The sequence below is a fragment of the Phyllostomus hastatus genome, unplaced genomic scaffold (genome assembly GCF_019186645.2).
Source record: "Phyllostomus hastatus isolate PE091 unplaced genomic scaffold, TTU_PhHast_1.1 phas_contig_549, whole genome shotgun sequence".
Lineage (NCBI taxonomy): Eukaryota > Metazoa > Chordata > Mammalia > Chiroptera > Phyllostomidae > Phyllostomus > Phyllostomus hastatus.
This window is the reverse complement of record NW_025333907.1, coordinates 623145-640023: the sequence shown is the minus strand read 5'-3', so window position 1 is coordinate 640023 and position 16879 is coordinate 623145. Positions and strand designations below refer to the sequence as shown.

The 16879-nt window shown below is 39.0% G+C and overlaps 1 protein-coding gene, 1 long non-coding RNA gene, 2 other non-coding genes and 1 pseudogene across 4 annotated transcripts in view; 2 read left to right on the top strand and 3 right to left on the bottom strand.

Annotated features, from left to right (window-relative positions):
* The window catches only part of LOC123824202 (zinc finger protein 420-like), a 69636-nt gene that overhangs the window by 21545 nt on the left and 31212 nt on the right, over window positions 1-16879 (bottom strand).
* Window positions 91-277, bottom strand: LOC123824212. The gene has a single exon (XR_006786677.1). It is a non-coding gene; the product is annotated as a U2 spliceosomal RNA (small nuclear RNA).
* On the top strand, window positions 1632-9732 carry LOC123824203. The gene is made up of 3 exons (XR_006786668.1): window positions 1632-1784; window positions 5308-5461; window positions 5680-9732. It is a non-coding gene; the product is annotated as an uncharacterized LOC123824203 (long non-coding RNA).
* On the bottom strand, window positions 10299-10405 carry LOC123824206. Its single transcript, XR_006786671.1, has one exon. It is a non-coding gene; the product is annotated as a U6 spliceosomal RNA (small nuclear RNA).
* On the top strand, window positions 11516-12608 carry LOC123824111 (annotated as a pseudogene).

Here is a 16879-nt window from a genome sequence, read left to right as displayed (position 1 = left end):
CAGGTCCCCAGTAGGGGGTACGCAAAAGGTAAATACACAGTGATGTTTCTCTCCCTCTCTTCCCCTCTAAAAAGGAATATATAAAATCTTTTCTGGTGCACCATTCTCAAAAGCACTGCAATACAAGTCAATGTGCGGAGTGGACAGAGCTAGCTCCTATTCCATCTCCCAGCTCCAAAAATCCATTTAATATAATGTTCTCAGATAGACAATATATCAGATATTAAACTGATGAGAACAGATACATTTGATCTTAGCCAAAAGGCTGAGAAGCCATAAATGACTAAAGAAAATATTTATATACATATATACACACACACTTAAAGCTATTGTTTCAGGAACTAACAATATGACCCACCTGGAGTCCTGGACTACAAGCAATTTGATCTCAGTGCCCCAGGAGGACTGCAAGCAATCAAGATGGTATCTGAGCCCAGAGAGCGAGACCTTGCTGCACAGAACATAGATAAAAAAGCCACCTGTCAATAAGTAAAAGGATGCTAGAGAGATTGCTGCACTGCAGCTTTTATCTCATCAACATTTTCCATTAATCACAAACCATTTATCTACATTCCTCCCCCCACCCCATTTCAAACACCTTACCTACACTTTTTCTCTCCTTATAACAAAGGCTGACTTAAAATGAAATGTAAGACAGTCTGTTAGAATACATAACCCACCATCTTCTCAGATCTCCAGCCATCTGCATAAAACCACTATAAAGATTCAATCTTTGTCTCTACTTCTTGGTTTTGGTGGTGACAGGCAAAATGAATGCCAACTTTTCTGATTTCGATAGCAGCATTTTTTTAAGCAACACTTTTTTAAAAAATCTTATTTATTTTTAGAGACATGGTAAGGAAGGGAGAAAGAGAGGGAGAGAAACATCAATGTGTGGTTGCCTCTCCCAAGCTCCCAACCTGGGACCTGACCTGCAACCCAGGCATATGCCCTAAGTGAGAACTGAAACAGGAACCCTTTGATTCACAAGCTAGTGCTCAATCCACTGAGCCACACCAGCCAGGGCTCAACAGCAACATTTTTAAAGGTGAAAAAGATACTTTGGAAGCAAAGCTTCTAGAAATTCAGGACTCTACCCAGCAGGTCTATACATGGCACTCATTCACTTCTTAATTGTCACTGCACTTGCCTGGCCTTTTGTCAGGTGCTGCCTCCAGTCCCTAGAACTGTGTTCAGACTCAGTCCCCAGAACCTGCCTTCTTCCCTACCACAGCCATTTTATAGACTCAGGAAGGCGACACTCCAGGGGAAAGGTTGCAAGGGGTGGAAAAGATCTTAGGCAAAATGTAATCTTTGGGGGGTCACCAAAATAGTAATTTTGAAAAGAAATGTTACAAATTTTAGCAATAATTATGTGGATAAAGGAAAAGCAGTGAAGGAGGAAGGCTACAATCAAGGTGAACTAGCTGGAATGGAGCCCAGGCCACGCCACTGCGATTGCCGTTTCCCTGTACTTCTCATCTCTGCTCCGGACTAGTCCTTTTCAAATCTCCCCCATCCCACCTTCCTGTCCCCCTCCCATTGCCCTCACTGAGGAGGCAGTGAGCACAAACTCGGACTCCGCCCATCTGCTGACCTAAGGAGCACGCGCAGTGTCCTCCTGACGCGAAAGCAGCTTGGAATAAAAATGTTCACTTGGTCCTTCCAAGTTTTGGTTTTTCAGGTTGAAATTTGAGTTTTCAGTCCTCCTTCCTACGCCCGTGAAGCTTGAAAGGTACTGTAGACGTCGAAGACGAGCGGGGGCTCGGGAGCCTCCTACAACGGTAAGTCTGGCGTCCCTGTGACACTCTCCGTGCTAGTTTCTGGGAAACTTGGGGCCTTCTGGCCAGCGGTCTCTCCACCTGCCTCGTGGTTTTCCTGCTGAAAGCTCTTCCCTGGGCAGCACTCCCACCCCACGCCCTTTAAACTCTGGAGATGCAGTCAAATCCTGTGCACCCCTTCCCCGCCTCACCACTCTCGGTCCCTGGAGCCCAGATTTCGGCATGGCTGGGGCATCTGCTGACCCAACTCCCAATTTAGTAGTGACCCGAATCCAAGAAAAGCACCCTTTCCTTGGGGTGGGACTTAGGAGGGGAGAACATGGTGTCCCCAGAGAAGATGACCTGCCCTACGCGGGCAGCGGATTTGTGGAAGCAGTGAGGGCGAACCGGCGGCTGGAAAGCGCGGGAAGGACGGTGTGAGGGGATCCGGAGCCGGCATGAGAGAGACGGACACGTGAGGAGGAGAAAATGTCGGTGAAGGGCCATTAGAGAGGGCAAGTCAGCGCATGTGGGAAGGACGGGGCCGCGACATAGGAATTAAAGGATAAGTGGGGAGACTAGCCGGAGGAGTAGCTAACAGACGTGGGAGCAGCAAAGAGTGAGGCGCTTCAGACGGAGGGAGTGGTTCTCAGGAGATCAACTGGGGGAGCGAGAGCGGAGATACAGAGGAGGTTTGAGATGAGGGATCAGTGAGAAACAGCACTGAGAGTCAGCCAGCGGGGGACAGGAAAGACTGTAACTGAGGCAGCACAGGGAACACAGACATGCAGGGGACGCAGAAGTGTATGGAAATGAGAGATTCAGAAATATCAGGGAGAACGAGCAAGTGAAGGTGAAATAGGTTTGAGCCAGCAATTGTTTGAGGGAACAGGTGTAGGTACAGATTACAGAAAAGGGGAGAAAGAGCAGGGGAGGGGCTAGAGGAAACACAGGAAAGGACAACAGTGCAGAGAAACACGGAAAAGACAGAAACAGATCCATACACAGAAGTACAGAGTAGCAGGAGAAGGGGAAACCGAGTGTGAATGAATGGCTACTTGAGGGGATGTGGAGGAAAACATTGTGATTTGTGGGCTTGTGGCTTTGTAATCTTACTTAGTTTCACATTTGCTGAATTGTTTCAGTTAAACAGATTTGAATGAAGATTACAAATGTCCAGTTTGTAAGGCTCATGAATTTTGTAATTACTTACTTCCAGTTGCAACCCCTATTTACTCAGACGTCAAAGACTTGTCTGGCAGTAATGGGTCCCTTGTCATTTCCTGGGATGGGAAGAGAGAGGTAACTTGGAAGAAAAAATTAGTAAGTCTGTCACTACGTGATACTTTTCCAGGAACATTAAAGCATAGGGTCTTTTTTTTTCTTGCAGCTCAATGAATTTGCTTTTATCCTTTTGCATCTCACATTGAATTTATTTTTAAAAAACACATTGAGATAAACCGTAGTATGTTGAGTATCTGTTTTTGTGCAGGTAGTCAGTCATTCACTTCTGAAATAAGCATTAGTGATACCTGTTAACTAGCACATAATATTCTTTTCTAAGTGTGAGGTAGTCTCAACATTTTTTAATTTTGACCATAGAAGTCATTTAAAAAATAGTTTTTCTTTTAAATATATTGTGCCCAGTTTAAAATCTGAGCCCTGCATATTTTGCACTGTTTATAATATGTTGGAACATACATTGGTACTTAATAATATCAGGCTATTTCAGTGTGCACTTGGTAAGGATGTCTATAATCTTAACAGTCACAACCAATTTTATAAATTCATCTAATGTTCAGCAGCTTTTTTCATGCATGTATGTGATTTGTTGAATTAGTAACTGGCCAAAAGGAGCTGTTCTGCTCAAATCTTTTCCTTTCTCTAAAAATATTAAAGGATGGACTGAATTGACCTGAAACATAGTTCCAAAAAGCCCATCTATATATTTTTTAATATTTTATTTATTTATTTTTAGAGGGAGGGGTGGGGAAGGAGAAGGAGGGGGAGAGAAACAATATGTGGTTGCCTCTTGTGTGCCCCCTACTGGGTACCTGGCCTGCAACCCAGGCATGTGTCCTGAGTGGGAATCCAACCTGTGACCCTTTGGTTCCCAGGCCAGCACTCAATCCATTGTGCTACACTAGCCAGGGCGAAAGCAAATCTCTTGATTGTGTAATTTGATAGGCATGTTTTCATGGCTAATATTTTCTTCTAAATTTCAGCATCAAAACTTGCATTTATCATTAAATGTTTTTAATGTAATTACTTGTTTTTTCCTGGATAATAACAAAAAATTTTTGCTCTGGGAGCCTGTCATTTTAGAAGTTTCTCCCCAAAGTCCTCACAGTACCCAGAGGTCTGAGGTGTGATGGGTCTGATATGTCTGGCCTAGTGCTACAGAAAACAGCTCTAGGGGAGCAACATGGGCACCAGGAGGGAACTAAATTAAGATGCCATTTCATGGGCTGCATTGCAGACCTACAGGATTATAAGAGTGGAGCCCTCATTACATTCCAGTCTACATGTGTATTAAATCTACACTGTTTCCCTTCAGAGTCCTATTAAATCACTTGAGAAGTTCTGACAAATGACATGGGGTTTGTCATCCTCCACAGAGTTGGACAGCTTCTCTGGATGGAGCATCATTATTTAATTAAGTGCTCTGGGAAATAATATGCTGTGTTTAGGGATTGGCAGGAAAGCTTTGGGATGCTTTTTTAAAAAATTAATAAATTCTTATCCAAGTATGTGCTTATTGATGAGAGAGGGAGGAAGGAACACTGATGTGAAAGAGAAACATCAATGGGCCTGGACCAGGTATCAAAGCTGCAGTCTAGATAAGTACTCTGATCTGGAATCAAACTCACAACATTTTCTGTGTACAGGATGATGCTGCAACCAACTGAGTCACCAGGGCACAGCATGCATTTTTTTAAAGATTTTATTTATTTATTTATTAACTTTTTAAAGTTTATTTTTAGAGAGGGAAGGGAGGGAGAAAGAGAGAGAGAGAGAAACATCAATGTGTGGTTGCTGGAGGTCATGGCCTGCAACCCAGGCATGTACCCTGACTGGGAATTGACCCTGCGACACTTTGGTTCGCAGCCTGCGCTCAATCCACTGAGCTTCACCAGCCAGTGTGCATTTTATTTTTCATTAAAAATTTTTTTTACTTAGTCACACATAGAAGAAGTGGGGTCAAGGGAAACAAGAGATAGAGTCAGAAGAAGGACACTTGGAGCTTAGAAGAAAGAAAGGTAAAGGTTATCTGCAGGATGGGAGGGAAGGGGAAGAAAAGACATGCCTAGATGCATATGTGACAATGAGAAGCAGGCTTTGGTCAGAGGAGGTAACACGATGCTCTGCTGGGTTTGGGGTTCAGAAGAGCAATGCACGTTCTCATAGGAGTTTTTGGACATCTGTGGGTGGAGACGGCACCTGAAAAGAAGAAAAAACTCACAGTATAGTCTCCATGTAGGAGCTCTTTGTTACTGACTCTCCTGTGACAAAGGACAGGAAAGAGTGGCCTTTTCATCATTTCCAGGTTCTTCTGCCTGTGATTGTGGTAGAAGCAGATTAAAATGGCTGTGCTGAGGTCCTTGAAGGCACATCATCAAAATGCATGTGTGACTCCTCAGCATGTCATTCCAGGAGAAAACAACCCACAGTGGGAGCAGGGTGACATGGCTGCTTCTCAGGTAAACAATGCATCCTGGTGGGTCAGAGGCTGTGTTTGCTTTTCCTCCTAAAATCAGTTTATTAAGAATGGGCAATCTTTATTTTTCTCATTCTAATGTTCTTGCCTAGTGAGGTGGTTTTTATCTACTTATTTTTTCTTTTTCTTGATTGTCAAGGTCAGCAGTTTATATATTTCTGTCCATTGTACCAGAGCCGTTTCTGCATTCTTTTTATCCAGCCTCCTCAAACACATGAGGAATTCCCATCCTGAATCAATGACCTTCAACTACTGAACACATCCCCTCTGTGACAGATCAACCTGGAAGGCACCCATGTCCAACACCCCTGTAGGGATGAGCTCAGAGGGTGGGATATCAAAAAAGAAGGTAAATGTAGGCTTTAGGTTCATGTGGCTGCAGCATCAGCTCTGTAAACCAGAGGTAAGAAAATGCACATTTTACTGGTCAGCATAGCTCAGAGAGTTCTGACAAAGGAGAGAGCACACAGAACACAACTGCTTACTACTTTGGTACAGAATTTTTACAGTTTAAATGCACTATGGTATTTGCATAGAAAAAAACATGGAAGGTATATGTGCATTGATGTTTGCAAAATTTAATGTTCATTTATGATCATTTTCACATAATGATTTATGTATTTTTATTTTTGCCAGTAATGTCACAGCAGTGATGACATGTCCTCCCAGGTGCCTCAGTCACCTGATATCCATTCTTCCAGTCCACCTGATAATCAACTCACTGAGGTGCTCATCATTAACGAGGGTCCAGCAGGGAATTATCAAGAGATGTACTCAAAGGATCACATTTCATCTGGAAACTCCCCTCTTTTTTGTTTCTCTTTCCTTTGGAAAATGAAGGCCATCCATTCATTTCATAGAAATTATTGGCTTTACAGGTGGAGAATTTAATTAATCAGATCTCCTGTTAATTTTTATTATATTCTACACGTCACAGACTAACTCTACTTTTTGTATTTTCAAGACTTTACAAGAATCATATTAATATATGTTCAGTCAGTTAAATTTCTAAGTATAGCTTTCCACTAATGATACCCAGAAATATTAAAAGAAATAAAAAACTAACACTAGCTTTAACTTTTTTATCATCATCTGTGTTCCTATACTTACTGTATTTATAAAACACAAAGGTCATCATCCACAAGTAGTAGTAGATTTAGGAGATTTACACAATGACAAAATAATGTTCATTGACATGAAAATTCTGTTTTCTATCACATTTCATTTGTACTTAGTTTCCATATGTATGTTGTCTGTCTGCATAAAATGTTAACAGTTGAGATACTTAGTCTTTGTACTCTTAAGATGCTTTCATTCTTCTGTTACAGAAACTGCCGTGGACATTCATGAGGTGTTTGGTGTATTTGCCTTTTTTTGAAAAGTTGTAGATCAAGTTTGAGTAAAAGTCAAGGTCTGCCCTTTATGTTTCAGAAAATATTCTCATAACAGAGGAAGAATAATCTTATTCTAAGATTACGTGTACAAATTTTCAAATAAAATTGTGGTCCTGTGTTTCTTATTTATTTAGAACTATAAATCTTATACAAGTCCTTCAGTTCAATGTCATGTGTGAATTATTGTATGGTTTCCTTTTTGTGCTATTCGGCAGTATGGCACCTGACCAAAGACACTGCTGTCACTAATAAAAAGTGAGCTTATTAAAGATGTGAAAATACAGGCCCCATCCCAGAACTTCTAAATTAGAATCTGCATTTTTACAAATCTACATGTCTTTGTTGTCTGAATTAAACGTGAAGTACTTACACTTTCAACTCACCATGCCTTTTCCAGCTGTGAAAGATCCACAATTGATCGTGAAGGAGAAAAACACAATACTCAACAACTCATATACCTGTGTCTATTCCTTCATTTCAAAGTTTATTTTCCTGAAAAGAAAAGTGTCTGCAGTGGATTTGTGGACCTGTGTCATCCTCATTTCTCAGTGTTATAAAATACATTAGAGAACATTTTGGGTCAATATAATTTTATGAGATAATTCAGGATATGCTCCTAGATCAAAACCACTTTTCCTAACACTGTTTTCATGTTGGATGACAGTACGAAGTTGGTCTGTGGCTCCAATGTAAGTGTGTCCTTTTAATCAGGGATCATTGACCTTCAGAGATGTGGCCATAGATTTCTCCCAGGAGAAGCTGGAGTTCCTGGACCCAGCTCAGTGGAAATTGTACACAGATGTGATGTTGGAGAACTACAAGAACCTGGTCTCCCTAGGTGAGGATGACTGCCAGATTTCCTGCTCAACCTGCAGAGTTTCATTTTCTTTATTTTTCTTTCTCATTTGCTTTATTTACTTTTTGGTGTTACAAGGAATAAACAAAAATGTCAAAATTTTTTCCAGCTTGGCTTGTGTGGCTCAGTGGATTGAATGGCATCCTGAGAACCTAACTGTCACTGGTTCAATTACCAGTCCAGGCACATGCCTGGGTTGCGGGCCAGGTCCCCAGATGGGGGCACTTGTGAGGCAACCAATAGATGTTTTTCTGCCTCCCTTTCCCTCTCTCTAAAAATAATCTTTAAAAATGTTTTTTTCCATACATTTTCATTTAATAGATTTAGAGTTACTAGCTTTATGTTTATGTCTTTTCTCCATTGTGATTTAATATTTGCATACTATTTAGGTAAAGGGTCCAATTTCACTCTTTTACATGTGGACATGTAACTTTCTCACTATTAGTTAATGAGAATGTCCTTTTCTTGTGGTATAAGCATTCTGGTTGGAGATCTTCTTTAGTTACAGCCAGAAATATTGTATACTTTATTTTTGTTGATTACAGAAAGAAGAAGGAAGATAGGGAGACAAACATTGACTTGCTGTTCCCCTTATTTTTGCATTCATTGATTGCTTTTTGTATGTGTTCTAACTGAAGATCAGACAAACCATTATGTATATCAGGACTGTCCAATCAACTAACCTGCTCAGTCAGAATGAGAATACTTTTCTTAATTTTTAGAATAAGCACACTTGTTGGTCATTTGACCTTATCCAGAAGTTGTGTAGGCTCTTGTCCACTGTGCTTCATTATTTATATGTCTTAATGTTTGTAATATACTTTTTTGATAACAGCAGCTTTGACATGTTTTAAAATTAGAAAGCATGATGCCCTTAACTGTACACTTCATTTATATAATTATGTTGGTTGCATGGTACCCTGTATTAATTTAATTTTTGTAAATATTTTATTTAGTTTTAGAGAGAGTGGAAGGGAGGGAGAAAGACATGGAGAAACACTGATATGAGGAACATTAATGATTGCCTCTTACATGTGCCCCAACGTGGGCCAAACTGTAGACCCAGACTTGTTCCTGACTGGGAATTGAACTGGCAACTTTCAGATTTGCAGAGCAGCACTCAGTCCACTGATGTGTCAGCTACATCAGCCAAGGCTGACTGCAAATTCTTGGAATGTTTAGATCATGTTGGGTACAACTGAGGCCTTATACTATTAGCATTCCAGTTTAGGATCATGGGATAAATTTTTTAAGTTACTAGCTAATTAATCCTGTCATGAAAAATCTGCATAATCACCACCAATAAAGTGCCAGAAGATTCTTCTTTTTGCCAACACCACATTGGCTTTCGCAGTTGCCTTGACATTGTTCATTGTGCTTTTGCATTCCTATCACTGTATTCCTGAGGCCTTTTTTATATGACCCATGTCATATAAATCTTATGTTTGGGGGGTTATATTTTTATCAAATCATAAATCATAAAGCCAGTTGTCTTCCACCACCAAAATGGGTTCTGAATCCAAACACAAAGATGACATCTGGTGTGGCCATACACATTTTGGCTAGTTTTTCTTGATTTTCTTTATTGCATGTTGTTGACTTACCAGGGTGAAGGATGTTAATGACCACTTGTTTCTGGTGAAATAGTCTATTGGTCATGAACATGCTGCTCTAGATAGTTACTGTGTTATTCATGATGGCGGTTGATATTGAAGACACCTGCAAATTTTTCATTTATGGATTTCTTAAAAATGACCAGCAATGTTTTATACTTTCCTCAAACATGTTGTGCATGTTTTTCGTGAAGATAAGTCTTAAATATCATTCTGATTTATACCATTGATAATGTTATTACATTCTTGTTTTTGTGTGTTAATTTCTGTTAATGTAAAAAAAACAACTAACTTCATGGGCTGCTTTTATATTTTACAGTTTGAAAAATGTTTCATTTCTGTCATTTTTTTAACATGGATGCAGTATGAATTTTGCAGTAAACAATTTTGTCATCAGTTAACCAAGATCATTTTTTTTTCTTTTTATTCTTACCAGGGTGGGGGTACAGAAAACATTTTAAGGCTAGAACAATAAATTTTAAACTGATGGCATCAGTTGCATACAAAAACTATCTACTACTATCTTCTACTACCATTTGTACACCTCTACCTACTATGTCATTGGTATCTTCCATTCCTAGCTTTTATGTTGTGTATGTTATAACATAGATGTAAGATTTTATGACTTGTATTATTGAAAGTTATTTAGGAAATATCAAAGTGACTTGTAATTGGTCATTAGACCATTACTGACTTTTATATTATTGTATGTATTTATATGCACAAAAATTTTATATGTTTATAAGGTGTAGTGTTGTTTATGATTTTACTTACTACATCTAGAAAAATTTTCAAATTGATGTTTCATAGGGCTGGTCCAAAGGTGAGACAATCTTGAGCATTTTGGGCAGTATTATTTTTTTTATTTTAATTATTGTTCAAGTACAGTTTTGTATTTTTTACTCCCATTCTGGCCCACCTGCCCCTAGGTTTTGTCCATGTGTCCTTTCTACTTGTAAAAATATGGAATGCTTCACAAATTTGTGTGTCATCCTCGCACAGGGGCCATGCTAATATTCTCTGTATCATTCCAATTGTAGTATATGTGCTGCTGAAGCAAGCACTGGGGCAGTATTATTGCCAAATATAAGCAACTGTTTCTTCCTTTTTTTTATTTCACTTATATTTAGAGAGAGGGTAAGGGTAGGAGATAGAGAAACATCTATGTGTGGTTGCTTCTCACATGCCCTCTACTGGGGACCTGGCCTGCAACCCTTTGGTTTGCAGGCAGGCACTCAGTCTGCTGAGCCACACCAGCCAGGGCTATTTCTTCCTTTTTGATGTGACTTTTCCTCATTGTACCTTTCTTGGTTTTGCTTTGAACATTTTACTTTTTCTGAAGTATTCAATAATGTATTTTATTCAATGATTGTTTCTCATTTCAATGTACATTTACCTGAGTATGATACCTGTGATCCTTTATTTTCTGTATTTCAGCTATGTCATCTGAACACAATCAGGCCTTGTTGAAAAAGCTAGGAATAGAAGATTTAATCTCTAAAGTAATACTGATAAGATATGAATTTTGTGCCTTTAATAACATATTGAAAGCCTGATAAAGTGTAAGACAAGATAAAAGGATGTTAAAATGCACAGAACTTACTTGGGATAATTATTCAAAATAAAGTCCTTTTTACCTAAAGAGGTGAAAAATAGAACACATTTGGGAAAACTCCTACTTTAAATCAGTTACATTTGCAGATTGATATGTTTCCCAATATTCTAAGTGTGTATACTCTTATGTATATACTAAGGAAACAATTTTCTAAGTGCCTATATTGTTCTAAAAGCAGTCTGGAAAATCTAGTAACTCATAATTTGTTGTGTGAATGATCATTCAATTGTCTGAAATGGAGAGTGGGATTAAACTTTCAGTTAATAATTTGTAAAACTTAGTGAATTCTAATGCACATATAAAATTTCAATGTGATCAGTTTAGCCATCCCTTTATTAAGGAACTACTATACTTCATTGAGAAACAATGTTTTTCTTCCAATATAAAATTTTCATGAACTGGGGAGTGATTTTTAATATAACCAACATGGTATAACAGGGATCACAGAATAGTTATTTTAGAATAAGTTAAATGATCAATGAAATTACAGGTGTCACTAAAGGCCTCTTATCTTCATTGATTACCAGAGTACATATAATGAAGACAAGTTATCAGTGCAATGAAGGTGGGAAAATTTTTAACCACAAGTCAAATCCTAACGAACATCAGGATACTCATCTTTCAGAGAACCATTATGAAGGTGAAAATGTCTTTGACCAAATCCCAAATCACATTACACATCAGGTTATTCCTATTGTGGAGACAACAAACAAATGAAGGAAACATGTGAATATTTTTAAGCAATCTTCAAATAGTACTGAAAAAAATATTTCTGTTGGGCAGGAAGTTTATAAATGTTTGCCATGTGAGAAAGTGTTCCGTAAACTATTTAATCTAAATAGAGTTAACATCTGTACTGGAGAAAAAGATAAATGTAAAGAATGTGGTAAAACATATAATTGGCCTTCGGGTCTTCCTCTAAATCAGAAAATACATACTGGAGAGAGGCCCTATAAATGTAGAGAATGTGGTAAAGCCTTTAGCCACTCTTCCAACCTTAGTCAACATAAGAAAATTCATTCTGGAGAAAAACCTTACAAATGTAGGGAATGTGGTAAAGCATTTGGTCGCTCCTCAATCCTCGTTGAACATCAGAACATTCACACTGGAGAGAAGCCTTATAAATATACAGAATGTGGTAAAGCCTTTTGCAACTCTTCAAACTTTAGTCAACATCAGAAAATTCATACTGGAGAGAAGCCTTATAAATGTAGAGAATGTGGCAAAGCATTTAGCCAGTCTTCATACTGGAGAGCAACCTTATATATGCAAAGAATGTAGTAAAGCCTTTAGCCGGTCCTCAAAGCTTAATATCAGAGGATTCATACTGGTGAAAAGCCTTATATATGTAGACAATGTGGGAATGCCTTTAGGTTTTGCTCCTCCTTTACTAAACAAGAAAATTCATACTGGAGAGAAGCCTTATAAGTGTAGAAAACATGATAAAGCCTTTATCCAATCCTAAAACCTTACTCTGCATCAGAAAATTCATACCGGAGAGAAGCCTTACAAATGTAATGAATGTGCAAAAGTTTTTTGCCAGCCATTAAAGATTAGTACTCATTAGAAAATTCATAATGGAGAGGTATAAACCCACAGAATGTGGCAAAGCCTTTAAGGAGTCCTCCACCCTTACTCAACAAATTCTATAAATAGAATTCATGCTGGTGAAAAAGTCTTATATGTGTAACAAATGTGATAAAGCCTTTATCCACTCCTCAACCCTTATTAAACCTCAGAGAATTCATACCAGAGAGAAGTCATGTAAATGTAGGGAATATACCAAGTATTGAAGTGGTCCTCAACTGTTACTGATTATCAGAGTAATCATACTTGAGAGAAGTCATAAACATGGAGTATGTGGCAAAACCTTTAATCCTCAAAATTTACTCCACATCCTTTCACACTGTAGAGAAACAATGTAAGTATAGCGTATGTGCCAAATCTTTTAATCATAAGTGATGTCTTATCCAACATTAAATCACTTGTTCTTTAAATAAACTGTACAAATATAGGAAATGTGGCATAGCTTTTAATCTGCTGAAAATTTAATCAACATTGGAGAATTCATGCTGAAGAATAAAACAGTTTGAAGAATTGAACAAAAGCTTTAAACATTTTTAATCATTCAACATCAGGCAGTAGATATATTGGTCGAGGAGCCTTCAAAATAGAACAAGTTGGTAAAGTTTTTAATTCTTACCTCTCTCAATATTGAGTAATTCATACTGGAGACAATCTAGCAAATATAAAAAATGTGGCAAAGCTCTACCCACTCAAAATCCTTACTCAACATGAGAATTCATTCCAAAGAAACAATATTAATGAAAAGAATGTTGAACTTGTTGTTTCAACATTCCTGCAAAATGTGAGAATTCATACTAGCAAAAAACCTTAAAAGAGATTATAGGAAGTAGTATATTGGACCTACAACCATATTTATCAGGGAATGTACAATGGGTTGAATCCTACATTCATAGTAAAGAAAAATCAGCTTTTCTCCAAAATAATAACTGTGCACAAAGCCCAAAGATTTATGCCTGAAAGTGGCTTTGAAATGTAAAAAATTTAGTAAAGTATGTAATTGAAACAGAATTTTGGAATATCAGTGAATTCACAGTAGAAAGTTAATAATCATTTTCAGCTATTGCTATAATTAGAATACTTGTTATAAAGAATCATCCAAAATTTTAAAACAGATCATTACTTTCAGTGTGCTTGAAAATGACAAGGGGATGGATGTCTGGATATGTGTAATTACTTAGAATATAAACTATCATTAAGTCCTGCCTGGTGTGGCTCAGTAGTTGAGTGCCTGCCTAGGAACCAAAGAGTAGCTGGTTCCCAGCTGGTTCTCAGCTGGTTCCCTGATTCCCAGTCAGGGCACATGCCTGAGTTGCAAGCCAGGTCCCCAGTAGGGGGCACATGAGAGGCAACCACACACTGATGTGTTTCTCCCTCCCCCTCTCTTAAAAATAAAGAGTACCTTTAGAAATAAATAAATTTGTATATTGACATTTGAAATATTTTGAGAATGAGTATTAATGTGATTCCAGTCTCACATCTGTTGATGTGGCTATGTTTTTATTTCTGGTGTTTGTGTGAAATTACAGGGTTGATTGTGGTGTCTTAAAGATCTGTCAACTCATATATTAGGTGGGCTTCACTCATATTTACCTTTCCATGGAAGATTGCAGACATTGTAATGCACAGCATATGAAGAAAGCCTAAATGAAATTGCTTCTGTTGGTTGACTAACTACAGTGTTCTGTGTCATCACGGGGTTTCTCGCTTTGCAGGGTACCCACTTCTCTGCCTCAAGGCCTTTGACATGCTGCTGCACACAATGGAACCCATTCTCTGCCTCTTGACCTCCTGACTCCTGTTGATCTCAGGCCCAGCCTACATGTTCCTCCTCAGGGAAACCCTTCCTATACTTGCAGCAGAGTTAGGCAACCCCACAATGTGTCCTGGACACTAGACCTCGTGTTAGAGCACTGGCCATATGCCTGGTATGCAGCAGACAGTGAGTTTCTTGGGGCGGGGGGGAGACTAAACACTAAGTATTACAAGGGGCTTGATTTTCCCCTATATTATTTGCCTTAAATTTCCTACTTGGCCCAGTCTTCTCTTTTGGGCACTCAAAGCCCCAAATCCATACATCCCACAGAGGGGGGTAGCTGAGTCAAGGCCCAGGGGCTCAGGCCCCCAGGTATTGGCTGTGCTCATACTCTTGCTCTCCAGATGTTAACAGATTTGACAAAACTAATCATTTTGTCTGCACTACATTATAATTTTTTTGGCTCTCCATTACCTACAGGATAAACCCAACCTCTTTACCTTGGCATTCTAGGCCCTCTGGTGCTAGGTCCCAGCTATATATTTTTTTAAAGGTGTGACCTTTTCTTAACACCAGCACTTGGCCCCAATGAGTCTTGTTGCTAATTCCTGCTCATGCTCCAGGCACAAGGTTGACCATCTCCTGTACCTGTTAGGTTGCACTATTTTACTGTACCTGCCCAGCCTGCATCAGATGTAATGGGACCATTGATGATATCACCTATCTTCTGTTTCCTCTGTTAATGGCAGTGAGGCAACTCATACTATTAATATAATCAATAGAGGACAACTTTTTATGCAAATTTAAAGCCACAATGAGTCCCCATGACTTGTAACCCTTAGTTTATTTTTTTTTAATTTAAATTTATACTAGAGATGGGACAGGACACAGAAGGACAAAGAGAGGCACCTCAAATTGTTCTACTTACTTTTGGATCCATTGGTTAACTCTTGTATGTTCCCTAAAAATAAAACTAGCAATCTTGGCGTTTTGAGGCAAGGCTCTAACCAGCTGAGCTACCAGCCAAGGCAGCTTCAGATTTTTTAAATACTAAGTCTTTTACTTTTATTTTACTTTTTTAGCATTCTAGGCAGAGAGGCTCTCTTCTTCAGAAGATAGAATTTGGGGAACCATATATTCATCCTGTTTATGCTTTTAAATCCTGGTCTACAGTGCAGCAGATTGAGCATCCAGATGGGACCAAACATGAAATGTTCTTCTTCAGAGATATTCCAGTATCCAACCTCACCCTAAATTGGCATCTCAGACATCAACACATTCTTATGTTTATCTTTCACAAAGGGAACACTTTCAATAGTTGCTAGTCATCAGACATGGTGAGAATTGTTTACACCACATAGGAAGTCAGGATGGAGAGGACAGAGAGAAGCTCTGGGGCACAGGAAAGACATATTCTAAAGAGCCTTTGAGTGCAAGTGTAAATCCACACATACTTCCCATGTTCAGGGATTCTAATAGTGGCTTTAGATAGCAAGTCTTTCTGACCAATAATATAGTGAACAAGTCTCTTCTATCTACTCTTGTCAGAACTTTTGGAGCTACCTGACCAGTAAAGTATGCATTTTCTTACCCTGTTCTACAGAGCTGATGCTGCAGCCACAAGAACTTAAAACCTATGCTTCCCTTCTTCACCGATACCAGAACCTCTGAGCCCATCCCAAAAGAGGTTGATCTCTCACAGAGGGGATGTGTTCAGTAGTTGAAGGTCATTATCTCCAGATTCTTTATGCTCTCACAGTCTTGATAGAGAAAATGTAAACAAGGCTCTGGGACAAAGACAACAAGTATTCTTAAGAGCTGACCTTGACAATCATAAGAAGCAAAGGAAAACAATAACAAGCTGAAAACAACCTCACTTCACACAGGAACAACAGAAGTAGAAAATTAAAGGCTGCAAATCCTAAATCCAGGGATGTTAGAAGAAAAAGCAGACACAGCCTGGGACTGGGAACACAATGTTTACCTAAAAAGCAGCCATGTCCTGGCCCTGCTCGTGCTCTGGGTTGCTCTGTCAGGTGACATTACATGGAGGAGTCATGTTTGCATTTTGACAATATGCCTTCACAGGAATTAGTGTGACCCTTGAACTGCTCCCACCACCTTCACAAGCATAAAGACCTTGAAATGCTCAAAAGAACATTCTCTACTTTGTCACAGGAAAGAGTCAGGAACAATGAGCCCCTACATGGAAACTTCACTGTGAGTTTTGTCTTTCTTGTTTTTCAGATGCTCTCCCTTCCCTCAGATGTCCCAAACTCCTATAGCAATGAGAACATGTGCTGCTTTCCTGAACCCCAACCCCAGCACAGCACTCTGTTACCTCCCCTGACCAAAGCGTGCCCCCACTCCTACAAATGCATTCCGGCATGCCTTTTCTTTCCTCTTCATCCCTTCTACCCCACAGATCATTTCTGCCCTTTCCTTCTCCTAAGCTCCAAGGGTCCTCCTTATGACTCTGACTCTGTCTCTTGTTCCCTGAGCCTTCTTCTACTTATGAATCGTAAATGAAAAAAAAATTTTTTTTAAGATTTTATTATTTATTTTTAGAGAGGGGGGAGGGAA